General features: G+C 45.8%; 1 protein-coding gene across 6 annotated transcripts in view; it reads left to right on the top strand.

Annotated features, from left to right (window-relative positions):
• Kiaa1211l (KIAA1211 like) overlaps positions 1–12,028 on the top strand; it is a 116,218-nt gene that overhangs the window by 10,338 nt on the left and 93,852 nt on the right. For 2 of the 6 annotated variants that reach the window (XM_031367247.1, XM_031367246.1), the window contains exon 2: positions 3,222–3,351. The exons of the other annotated variants lie outside the window; for them this stretch is intronic. The gene's annotated coding sequence lies outside the window, so the exon portion shown is untranslated. The remainder of the gene's footprint in view (positions 1–3,221; positions 3,352–12,028) is intronic. 6 annotated transcript variants of the gene reach the window in all.

Genomic DNA, 12,028 nt, shown 5'->3' with positions numbered 1-12,028 from the left:
TCTCTCTCCCTGTTCATATGGGCTTTTGTATGCAATCACTCTGAATTCAGGTGGCTGTGTGGTTCTCAGGCCTAAGTGGGGCGTTTTCTTCTCTGTTGATAAGGGACAGCAAGCCTCATGAGAAGGGGGTACATGAGAGACCATGTTTTTAGCAGCTCAGAACATGGCACATGCCGGGGGATGTATCAGGGGATGGAGGTGAACAGCCTTGAACCTGATGCTGGCACCCTTTGACCCCAACTGCAAACATCATCCTGGATGGATAAGCTATGACCTCATGCTCCCTCCTGTTGGTGGAAGAGGTTGGAAGAAGGAGCCCCTTGCTGCTCTGGGGATAAGCCCTGGGTGGGCCCAACTGGTCATGCTTTTGCTAGGTCTGTCCAGGAAACCTACAGTTTTTGACAATAGGGATTTTAGTAGCGGTTTGACATTCAGCAAATGGTTTGCCTTTTCTCTGCCCCCCCTTCCTTTTCTCTCTCCCCCTGGCTCCCTCTATTTTTTTCTCCCTCTCTTCCTCCCTGTTCTCTCGCTCTCCCACATCTGAGCTCTCACTCCAGGTTTCTATGGCACCTTCTCTTTACAGATTTTAAAGTAGTATTTGATTTCTGTATAGCAGTAATTTCTCCTTAATCTGGGGGTATGTATTGATTGTACTGAGTGAAGTAAACTATGCTAATTACCTCATCACCAGCAGCGGGTTTTCTCTCAATTTTTATTATGTAGAGGTGTGTGTGTGTGTGTGTGTGTGTGTGTGTGTGTGTGTGTGTTGTGGGGAATGGGGATGAAGCAGGAGCAGAGAGAGGGAGAGGGGTGAATACTGGCTATTCAGGATGCCTAATATAAACCCTTGCTGCCTTGTGCTTTCAAATAATTAATAATTGGAGCACGTTTTATCATTATTTTGAATTATTTTACCTTGACCATTTGATTTGATCTTTAAAGTCCCTCTGTGAGTTTAGAAAGGACACTGATGCTCAGGGAGGGAAGGATCTTGGCCAGGGTGGCTTAGGTAGTGAAGCCAGAGCCAGTGGGTGGCACATTGCCCGGTTCCCAGTGTGACTCCTCTGCCCTCTCACTTGCCACATGCCCTGTGGGTGTTCATCTTATCACTGCTGAGACAGTTTAGCTGGCAAGCAGGGCATCAGCTGGCTATCTCCTTGGCTGCATTTTGTCCCTGTTTTACAGAGAAGCAAACTGAAGCATAGCACAACCATGGGACTCGTCCACGTTGTCACGATGTAGAAGAGTAGAGCCTTTCTTCATCACCTCATCTCTTTGTTTTTAGTTTATTTTCCTTTTAAATTTGATGTGTATGTGTGTCCAAGAGAGAATGTCACGTGAGTGCAGATGCACGCAGAGACCAGAAGAGGGCGCCCAATGCCCTTGAAGCTGAAGTTTCACCAGGTTAAACCACCTGTGTGAGTCCTCAGAACCAAACTTGGGTCCTCTGGAAGATGAGCCATCTCTCCAGCCTCATCTTCCTGTTTTGCTTGAGTTTTGAACTTGGAAATGCCCAACTGGAGAACATCCTTGTGAGCTCCTGAGTGTTCCGTTAGTGTAAGCGATGACTTGCTGGGGTATATACACTGCTGGACCTGGACTTTGGGGAGGGCCCCTTAGACTGCAGGCCCTACCAGAGCACGTCTCTGTAGTCCGTTCTGTACCAAAGCCCCAGACTGTAACCGCAGCAGATGCCCTCCTACCTCTCCTTGCCCCACCCAGAGCAGAAGGGCAGGACTGGAAAACTCACTGGTGAGCGCTGTCTGGACCCAGACCACACTCTAGCCAGGTGCCGTTTGATGAAGCCTAGGCCTCAGGGTCTACCTCACACTGTGGGGGCCCTGATACTTGGAGCTCTGGGGAGAAGTAGAGGTGCCTGTGTGGAAATAGACAGGGTGACAGATATCAGCAAGGGGACATTGCTGTTAGAGTGACAGATGTCAGCAAGGGGACATTACTGTTAGGGTGACAAGTGTCAGTGAAAGGGACATTGCTGTTAGGGTAACAAATGTCATAGTGAAGGGAACATTGCTGTTAGGGTGACAGATGCCAGTGAAGGGGACATTGTTGTAGAGTGACAGGTGTCAGTGAGGGGACATTGCTGTAGGGTGACAAATGTCAGCGAGGGGGCATTGCTACAGGTTAGGAGTTCTAGACAGTTGGTCCTTGGTGAGAATAGAGTAGGTGACAGGCTGTGCCTTGAGTTGGGTGGCAGGCAGGGCTCTCTGCAGCAGGATGAAGGATACACAACAACTTCTAGCCCATCCCTAAGTTGATCTCCAAGTGCAGAATCTGGCTTTCCTTCTCTAGATGAGAGGGTCGCCTTGCCTCTGCCCTCTGCCTGAAAACTGGGAAGTGACTAGTGCTGACTCAGGGATGTTGTGTGGATTCAGTAGGAGTGCTGGTGCCTGGGTAGTGAGAACCCTATGCCAGTGCCAGAGTGAGCCCATTTCCTGTAGGTAGAACAAAATCAGGCCAGGTGCATTATAAAGAATTGAGATTTATTTAGCTTGTCATTCTGAAGCTTTAATAGTTTGAAAAATTGTCAGCAGAGGAAGAAATTATATGGTAGGATAGGGAGGGAAACAGACTGGGGAGCCAGGGTTGCTGACTTCTTTGTTTGTTTCTTTGATAATCAATCCTAATGGCAATGAACTAAGATTCCCCCTGGGAAGTACCTTAATCCCTCCTAAGGGGCTACTCTAAAGACACAATCATTTTCTAGAAGATTCCACTCCTTAAAAGTCCCTCTACCCCCACATCACTGCACAGAGGAGCAGGATTCCCACAAACGATGCTTTGGGGGACCACACCCAAGCCCCTGCAGCACTTGATTGCCTAATTGGCACTGCTGACTCTTCCTTTGCCTTCTAAAGGGATGCTGGTGAGTGAGTGCCAGGCTCCATGGTTGGGTACTTATGGAATAGTTAGAGCTGATGTCCTATCCCTCCAATTAAAAATTGAAATGGTAGGGGCCAGGGAGATGGCTCAGAGGTTAGGAACTCTGGCTGCTCTTTCTGAAGAACCTGGGTTTAATTTCACCACCCACGTAGCAGCTCCCCGCTCCCTGTAACTCCAGTTCCAGGGAATCTGACACCTTCTGGTCTTCCACAGATGCAGGCATGTACACAGTGCACAGACAGACATGCAGGCAAAACACCCATACACACATAAAATAAAAATAAACACTTAAAAATAGAAATGGTGATCTTTGTTTCAAGGTGAAGAAACTCCAGGTTTGAGGTGAACATGGCTACCCTGTCTGAATCCTAGAAGACCCAGGTGTGCCTGAAGGAGTGGGCCAGAGTTCAGATCCAGTAGCTGCAGCCCCAAGTCGTCTTTGGATCCTAGGTAGGCACCGGGTGAACTTGCATGGCTGTGGGTAGCTTTGTCCTGAGTCATCTGGCTCCTTGGGCTATCCCCAGTGAACTGCTCACCATGTGCTCGGTGAACTGAAGGAGAAGATGTTTGCCAGCACCATGCATTCTGGCTTCTCCCTGGCTCCTAAACCAACCCTGTCATGGGAACTGCAGGTGGGTATCATAGAGATCCGTTCCTCTTCTGATGAACATCCAGACTTCAGTGGGGAGTTTCAACTGCTGATTGTCCACCAGATTCAGGTTCATCCGAGATTCTTTCCCAGCTGTTCTAGCACTATAGTACTTCAAGAAATGCCTGAGGTAACCAGTTTATAAAGAGGTTTGTTTTCTTTTCTTTCTTTTTTATTATTTTATTTAAAGAGTTTTTTTAAGATTTATTTATTCATTTTATGTACATGAGTACACTGTAGCTCTACAGATGGTTGTGAGCCTTCATGTGGTTGTTGGGAATTGAATTTAGGACTTCTGCTCATTCCGGTCGGCCCTGCTTGCTCCAGCCCAAAGATTTATTTATTATTATAAATAAGTGCACTGTAGCTGTCTTCAGACACACCAGAAGAGGGCATCAGATCTCATTACAGGTGGTTGTGAGCCAACATGTAGTTGCTGCGATTTGAACTCAGGACCTTTGGAAGAATAGTCAGTGCTCTTACCCACTGAGCCATCTCACCACCTGAGAGGTTTGTTTTCGTTCACAGCTTTGAATGTTGCATGATCAGTTGGCCCATTGCCTTGATGTGTGTGGTATGGCAATGGCAAGGAGCGTGTGGCTGGACCAAACTGACCACATCATGGCTAGAAAGCTTAGAGGACAGGAGTCCTCAAATCCCCTTCCAGGGTGACCTGAAGTCCTCCCACTAGGTATCACCTCTTAAATGTTCTACTACCTCCCAGGACCACCACCTTCTCTCTGGGAATCAAGTTTTTAACATATGGAAAACAATGATTTTTAAAAATGTCAAAGGGTCAATATGCAATGCACTATAGTGTTTGGATTCTCTCCGTGTGTGTGTGTGTGTGTGTGTGTGTGTGTGTGTACGTGCGTGTGCGGTGCACATGGTTGCACCCTTGTGCACTGTGGGTGTACTTGTGTACCTACATGTAGAGGCCTAAGGTTAGCATTGAATGTCTTCCTCTATTACTCTCAGATCTCTTGCTAGCTCCAACTATTCTAGCTAGCCAGCTTGGCCAGTCTCCTGAGTGCTGAGACCAGAGAAAGCCACAGTATCTGCTCAGCTTCTACCAAGGTTCTGAACTCTGGTGTTCATGCTTGTGTGGCAAGCTGTTTCTCCTCTCAGCCATCTCTCTTACAACCCTCCCCCAAAGCTACTATACCAGGTTTCTATGTATGTGACATTAAACGATTTGGAAAATCTTTACATGACAGTGACTATATCTCTACAATCCATCATTAGAAAAGGCATTATTAACAAAAATATGCTAAATATTGAGGGTTGCTTAGGTGACACTGTGTTTTAGTCTATCAACATCAATTTGGAAAATCACTTGTGTGCATGTATGGCGTGATTTTTCATTTGAAGAGAGTACTTGCATATAAGAAGTTCAGATACCAATAATTAAGATTCATGTTTGGAAATTTCGCATTTGTAGGCTTCCAGAGAAGTGGACAGGACAGGTTGCCTTTCATAGTTCATTTTTCCTCCTGGGAATTTTGCCTGTAATTTTAGTAGTTTCCACCAGGAGGTGCTGTAGTCAGGCTACTTTTGTGTTTGGAAACTTGACCCCAATTGTAAGATGAAGTATAACTCTCCACTCCCTAACATTCTTTATGATAGAAATATTTTATATATTTATTATTATATATTATATATTACATATACATATATACATATACATATCTCCTGTGTGACTGAACAGAATACTGTCCCAAACATGAACTCAAATTTAAAAGATGCATTGAATCTAAGAAAACAACTAAATCCCATTGAGTGACAGAGTGCTTTGCTCTGCTTAATTCTGGATTTCATTTATTTTCAGCTTTCAGGCATTAATTTGTCCTTTTGACAGTGTCCTTTGCTTTACAGAAGCTTTGCAATTTCATGAGGCCCCATTTATCAATTGTTTGTCTTGGAGCCTAAGCCATTAGTGTTTTATTCAGGAACTTGTCTCCCATACCAATTCGTTCAAACGTATTTCCCACTTTTTCTTCTGTGAGATTTAGTGTATCTGGTCTTATGTTGAGGTCCTTGATCCATTTGGACTTGAGTTTCGTGCAGGGTGATAAGTATGCATTATATTCATTCTTCTACAGGCAAACATCCAGTTAGTCCAGCACCATTTGTTGAAGATGCTTTCATTTTTCCATTGTATGGTTTTGGCTTATCAAAAATCAAATGTCCATAGGTGTGTGGGTTTTTTTTTTTTTTTTTTGGGTGTTTGATTTGATTCCATTGTTCAACATGTCTGTTTCTGTACCAATCCCATACAGGTTTTTTTTTTATTATTATTATTATTATTTTATTTTTTATCACTATTGCTCTGTAGTACAAGTTGAAGTCAGGGATAGCGATTCCTCCCAAAGTTCTTTTATTGTTCAGGATTATTTTGGCTATTCTGTGTTTTTTTTTTTATTTTTATTTTTATTCCCATATGAAGTCCTGTAGATCGCTTTTGATTGGATGGCCATTTTCACTATGTTAATCCTACCTATCCATGAGCATGGGAGATCTTTCCATCTTCTGATATCTTTCTTCTTCAACTTCTTTATTTGGGGACATTAAAAACAGTCCCTAGCATTAAGCAAATATTTAGCAACAAATAGACTGAGGTGTCATAGCCATGTGGAACATTAGCTATCAGGGACAGAGAGGTATCCCACTGAACCCTCATATGAAGTTTTGGGTCTCTTATAGGCATGTCTTGTCCTTCAGTATCCTGGCTTCTCAGTGAATGTGAGCCTATATGGAAATTTGAAACACAGTTTACTGTTAAGAAAATTTAAATATGAACTACATTCTCACCTGAAGGCTAGGTAGGAATTTTTCCTTAGTTTGGATACTGAGAGGTTGTGGAATCTTTCAGAGGTGTGGCTGAGTGGCGGACCATTTCATCATTAGAAGTAATGTGTGACCTTGAAGGGGCTGTCAGACCCTGGTTCCTTCTTCTGCCACACCATGAAGTAAACCAACTCCTTTGTCATACTTTGCTCCAGAAAGCACAGTACTGCCATGGTCCAGAGCACCAGGATCGGTCATCATGACTTTGTGTGACTTTAATCTTTTGCTCCTTTTGAATTGACTTATACTAGGCATTTGTTATAGTAAAGGAACCTGATCCATACAGATTCCTTTAAGCAAATCTCAGCTGATGCATGGTGGCCCGATGGGAAAAATTACTTCTCTTTGTTCTTCATAGAGCTCCTTCAGCCACAGCCATTGAGGACCCTGGGATGCTTCAAGGAATCTGTCACTTATGTGCACTGAGGTTCTAGGAGAGAATGTGAGGGCTCTGAGGGATGTATGGTTTCTCAGATATAGGCGCAGTCCTTGCCTGAGCTGGGCCTTCCACTTGAGATGTTCTTAGGATCCCGTGGTGGGCTCATGGCCAGGAAGGACTAACAATGGAAGCACAGCTAAGGGCCCCGAGGCACATTGTCAAAGGATCAACATAGTTTAGGGCCCATCAAAGAGTTTTAATTTCTGATATTTTTCAAATCAGAAAGAAAACATGATAATTATGTTAAAGAAAATGGTTTTTTTTTTAGATTTATGTTATTTATTTTATGTGTATAAGTACACTGTAGCTGTACAGATGGCCGTGAGCCATCATGTGTGTGGCTGCTGGGAATTGAACTCAGGACCTCTGCCAGCCCCGCTTGCTCTGGCGTAATTCACTGTAGCTGTCTTCAGATGTGCCAGAAGAGGGTGTCAGATCTCATTACTGATGGCCACCATGTGGTTGCTGGGAATTGAACTCAGGACCTTCAGAAGAATAGTCAGTGCTCTTACCTGCTGAGCCATCTTGGGAGCCCTAAATAAATACCTTATATTTAGTCTTTTTTGTTTGGTTGGTTTTGTTTTTGTTTTTCGAGACAGGGTTTCTCTGTGTATCCCTGGCTGTCCTGGAACAAGAAAATGTTTTCATATACAATGTTAATATATTAAAATTTTTTATACAGACTCAATGGTAATAAGGTTTAGTCTGTTGTTGTTGTTGTTGTTGTTTTGTTATTTTAATGGAGGAAGGGGGCCTTGAAGACAAAAATATATGGACCTAAGAAAGCTATAATGTCAGTGTAGGCAGGAATATGATAGAGGGTCCTTGTGACCCAGAATCACAAAGATAGGCATGACCTAGTACAGTGGGATTCAGCTGCCACACATCTGGCAGATGTGGTGCCAGATGGGACAGGAAGAACAGCATGCTATTGGAGTGTGGAAGAGAACCCCCACCCACACCCACACCCACACAAGCACCAGCACCATTCTGTCAGTGAAGATGTTTCTTGGTTTTGCAGGCTCAGGACCACCTTAGACATCTCTGAGAAATGGATGTTTGGGAATCACGGGACCTTTAGAGTTATAGTTAGGCCAGAAAGGGATGAAATACCATGGACTGTTTGAAGTCTTCCACACTTGGTCCCTTGGGCATGATACTTCATCTGTCAGTGGGGATAGCTATTCAAACAGTCTGCAGAAAGGAATCACCTGACATTTGTCAGGAGGACTGGGTCTCAGTGCTGGGGAGGTGGCTTTCCCTTTGCTTGTTAGGCCTGTGTTAGCAACCTGTGGCTGCCCAGGCCTCACCCTGCTGGCTGACTCAGGAGGTCTGGGCGGGACTATCTGGGTCTAATAAGCTTTGCAGGTAAATCTGCAGTGCAGTTGGGGTGAGAGTTACAACCTTCACCCAGGCAAGTCTGGGCCATGGTCAGGTAGACTTGCTTGATTTCCAAGTACAGGCTACAACCTTCCCTTGGGAGGTAAGAGCCTGAGAGCTTGTCAGGAGGTCTGAGGAATGTGACTGGTGTGTCTGACAGACACTCCCATTGGCTCACTGGGCAGAAGCGTAGGTTTTCCTTAGGCCTCAGCGACCATCTTCCTGGTCTCCTTCCTTTGACTCACAGGATGAGTTGGGGGAGCTGCTCCCCACACCTGGGTGCACGCTGCTGCTGCCCCGATCAGTTTTCCTGCACACTCTTGCAGCTATGATAGAGTGCTGAGATTCCAGGGAGGTCACACCTCCACAATGGCACTGCACAGGGACACTCCATATACTGTACACAAGGTGCAAACCCAGTGGGATTCATGGACTCAGACTGGAAAAGGGGATCCATTTCCAAGTAAGGAAGCTCAGGGAACATTTGCAGTTGGGAAGAATGTCTGGATGCGGAGCAGGGCTCTGTCTGGGGGAACTAGGGTAGATCGCGTGCAGAGCTAACAGCATCCTGTGTAGGGGTGGTGGTCAGTGCCTGTGTCCTTGACTTAGGGGCCTAAGGCAGAAACTATGAGCTTTCAACTAGCCTGGACAAGACTGTCTCTAAGTAAAACACCAGGCTGCAGCCAGACTAGGGGAAGGGCCTGGGAGGTAACGCACTCAGTTGGAGCTTTGGGACCACCAAGGACTGGGTTGGTAGGAGTTGAGGGTTGCCTGCCTCAGCCCTGGACCTAGGAACTACTCAGGAGGTGAGCTAGGGGAATGCTTCCATTCATGGTTGGATCAGAACTGGAACCTCTAGGAATAGGGTTTATAGGAAATCTGTGGAACTGATATGAGGGATGTGATACAGTTACACTGGAGCACAAACCAGCAGCGAATGCACAGAGACGTCTAGACGACCACCAGGGACGCATCGGTGCCGTCAATATTTCAGGTTCACCCAAATTAACTTGTAGTCTTGATCTAATTTCCAGCCAGAACCTAGGGAGATGACCAGATGTGGAAATATCATGTATTTATAATAATTTGAACATTTTGATGTTGGAGTGGAAATAGTTCTTGTGGAAAATATAGAAAGTCTGGAAAATGTAGTTTAATGTATCTGGTTGATGTTTAACGATAACTATGATTAAAATTTAATCCCAGGCCTTTCCCTAGTTTGTATACAGCCAGGTTTTTTTAAAAAAAAAAAAAACTTTACTTACTTAGTTAGAGACAGAGCTTTGTCCATATGGATTAAAACTTAGGTGTAAAAATAAAAACATTAAAGTACTAAAAGAAAATGTAGGTAAGTAAGCCATTATGAGATGAGAAATACCTTTCTATACCATAATACTAGAGACAGAGGTCTCAGGCTACAAATGTTTTATTTGAAGATTGTGTGCATGTGCAAACTTTACTGTGCATGGAAAATACGTGTAAGTATATAGGAAGTCATCAGTCAGCTGGTAAGCCAGGAAAAATGCTCACAACATGTAAGATGAATATAAAAATCAATATGCCATTTTCTTTGTTCAAGACAGGGTCTTGCTGTGTATCCCTAGCTAGCTTTGAACTCACAACCCTCTTGTCTCAGCCTCCTAAGTGCTGATATTATAGGTGTGGGCCACCCCTCCCAGCTGAATACCCTTTACTTTGAAGGTACTTCATCTAAGAGTAGGGTAAAGGGTAGGGATTAGTTGGCAACTGGAGAAACAGTGATTTGTGAGACAGTCCATCTTAGTAGCATAGGTACATATAAAATCAGATACAAGACTTGCTGTCTAACTAGCAAATTTCTGGTAGTTTCTACTTGTTTGTGTGGATGGTGATACTCCTTGCAGGTGGAGGTGTGTGGTAGGAACTCTCTGGAATTCTGGGAGTGGAGGATGTAACCCTCCTTCCTGCCAAGCAGTTTGGCAGTCTGTCCCAAAACCTTTAAAGGAATTCCTGCTGATTCCATTTCTAGGGATTTATCCTGGGGAAACGATTAAATCTGCAGGTAGAGATTCCTCGGCAAGAAAGTTCAATCCAGTGTTATGTATGAAAGGGGGAAACATTTGGAGACCACTCTCAGGAATCCCGAGTGGGTATGGCTCACAGTCATGGGCAGCGAGACATTCCTGTGTCAGATGTCAGATGCAGGCAAGCCCTTAGGAAAAATGCACAGTCACAGGGAAATGTCACAACCTAAGGCTGGAAGGATGATGGGCCAGGGCTGCAGGAAGAAAGCAGAGCAATGGGGAAGAGGCAAAGGCTAAGCTGCACACAGGATGTTAGGGCAGGGCTTGCTGGAGGAAGCATCTCTAGGGATGGGCTTTGAAGTTTCAAGTGTTCAAGCCAGGCCCAGTCTCTCTCTCTCTCTCTCTCTCTCTCTCTCTCTCTCTCTCTCTCTCTCTCTCTCTCTCTCTCTCTCTCTCTCTCTCTCTCTTCCTCCTACCTGCAGATCTAGATGCAGAACTCTCAGCTCCTTCTCTAGCACCCTGTCTGCCTGCACGCTGCCATGCTCCCTGCCATGATGATAATAGACTAACCCTCTGAAACTGTAAGCCAGCCCCAATTAAGTGTTTTCCTCTTTAAGAAATGCCTTGGTCATGATATCTCTTCACAGCAGTAGAGACCTTAGACACCATCTCTGTGCAGAGTGGTCCTCCTGCCCTCCATCCCTGACAACAGCATCTCTATCCTTCACCGGCCAAAGCTGATGGCCCACCTCCTCATGCTCACTGGTGATTTCCATGGGGGCCTGCCCATCTTTTTGAATATCAGGAATCCGGGCAGCAACTCTAGGGTTCCAGATATCTCCAGTCTCTAAAACAATCCCCAGGCATCCTGCTACTGTGACCAGAACAGTACTGTGACAAGCTGCAGCTTGTTCCCATGCACATACTGCTCATATCCTGGGGGCACAGAAGGTACCCCTTGTGTCCTCAGAAGTGATTCTACCAGGATACTTTTGTGTTGGCTGTCTGTCACCCAAAGAGGGGATTTAGCTGCTGCAGAAAAGGAGCAGACAGGGATGGGTCTTCTCCAGTCCTCTGTGCCCCTTGTCTCTGGCCTGGGTGACCTGAGATACTGCATGCAAGGTCCTTGTCACTCCATGCAACTGTCTTGAACATAAGCCACTGCTGTACTGAAGCCACTCATGCTAGCAGGGGTGCACAATGCTAAAAACATTGCTGATGGTACCCTAGGTTACCTGCTCTGGAATGTGCCTCTGGCTCACTGGGACTCCTGCTGATTTGGGTGGGATGCTGCCCTCTGGGAGCTAAGGCCTTGCCCCAGAGAGCAGCCTTCTCTTTGTCCCTTCCCAGGGATCCTAGAGTCCTGGTGATGCTGTGCAGAACAGATGCAGGAATGAGGGAGGGTGGCTGCTGACAGCACCAGCTCCCATCGCCTCCGGGCTCAAGCAGGCTCTGCTCCTTGGGCCCTCATTTTAACAGAAACAAGAGGGAGGAGCCTGTGGGTGGTGGTGGAGGGGGGCTGTTACAGGAGTGAAGAGTTGGCACTCTGACTGGGAAGGGATACGTGGCGTCTGTGCTCCCTCTGCCTCCAGAGGCTCTAGTTGGAGGAAGGTCTCCTTGGAAGAGCCTCCCTTACAGAGGATGGAAACAAACATTAAGCCTGCCTGGCCTCTGTCCAGCCCTGTAACCTTAGAGCCACCATTGGTGGAGACAGGACCCAGCTTATGTAACCCGAGGGCCCAATGAGATGAGATGAGGAGCTAGGGTAAGTGGGACCTGTGTGATTCAAGAAGCTCCCGGGGGGGGGGG

This window comes from Mastomys coucha, unplaced genomic scaffold (genome assembly GCF_008632895.1).
Source record: "Mastomys coucha isolate ucsf_1 unplaced genomic scaffold, UCSF_Mcou_1 pScaffold14, whole genome shotgun sequence".
In the NCBI taxonomy this organism is placed as follows: domain Eukaryota; kingdom Metazoa; phylum Chordata; class Mammalia; order Rodentia; family Muridae; genus Mastomys; species Mastomys coucha.
Note: the sequence above shows the minus strand (reverse complement) of the source record. Positions and strands in the feature narration are given on the sequence as shown.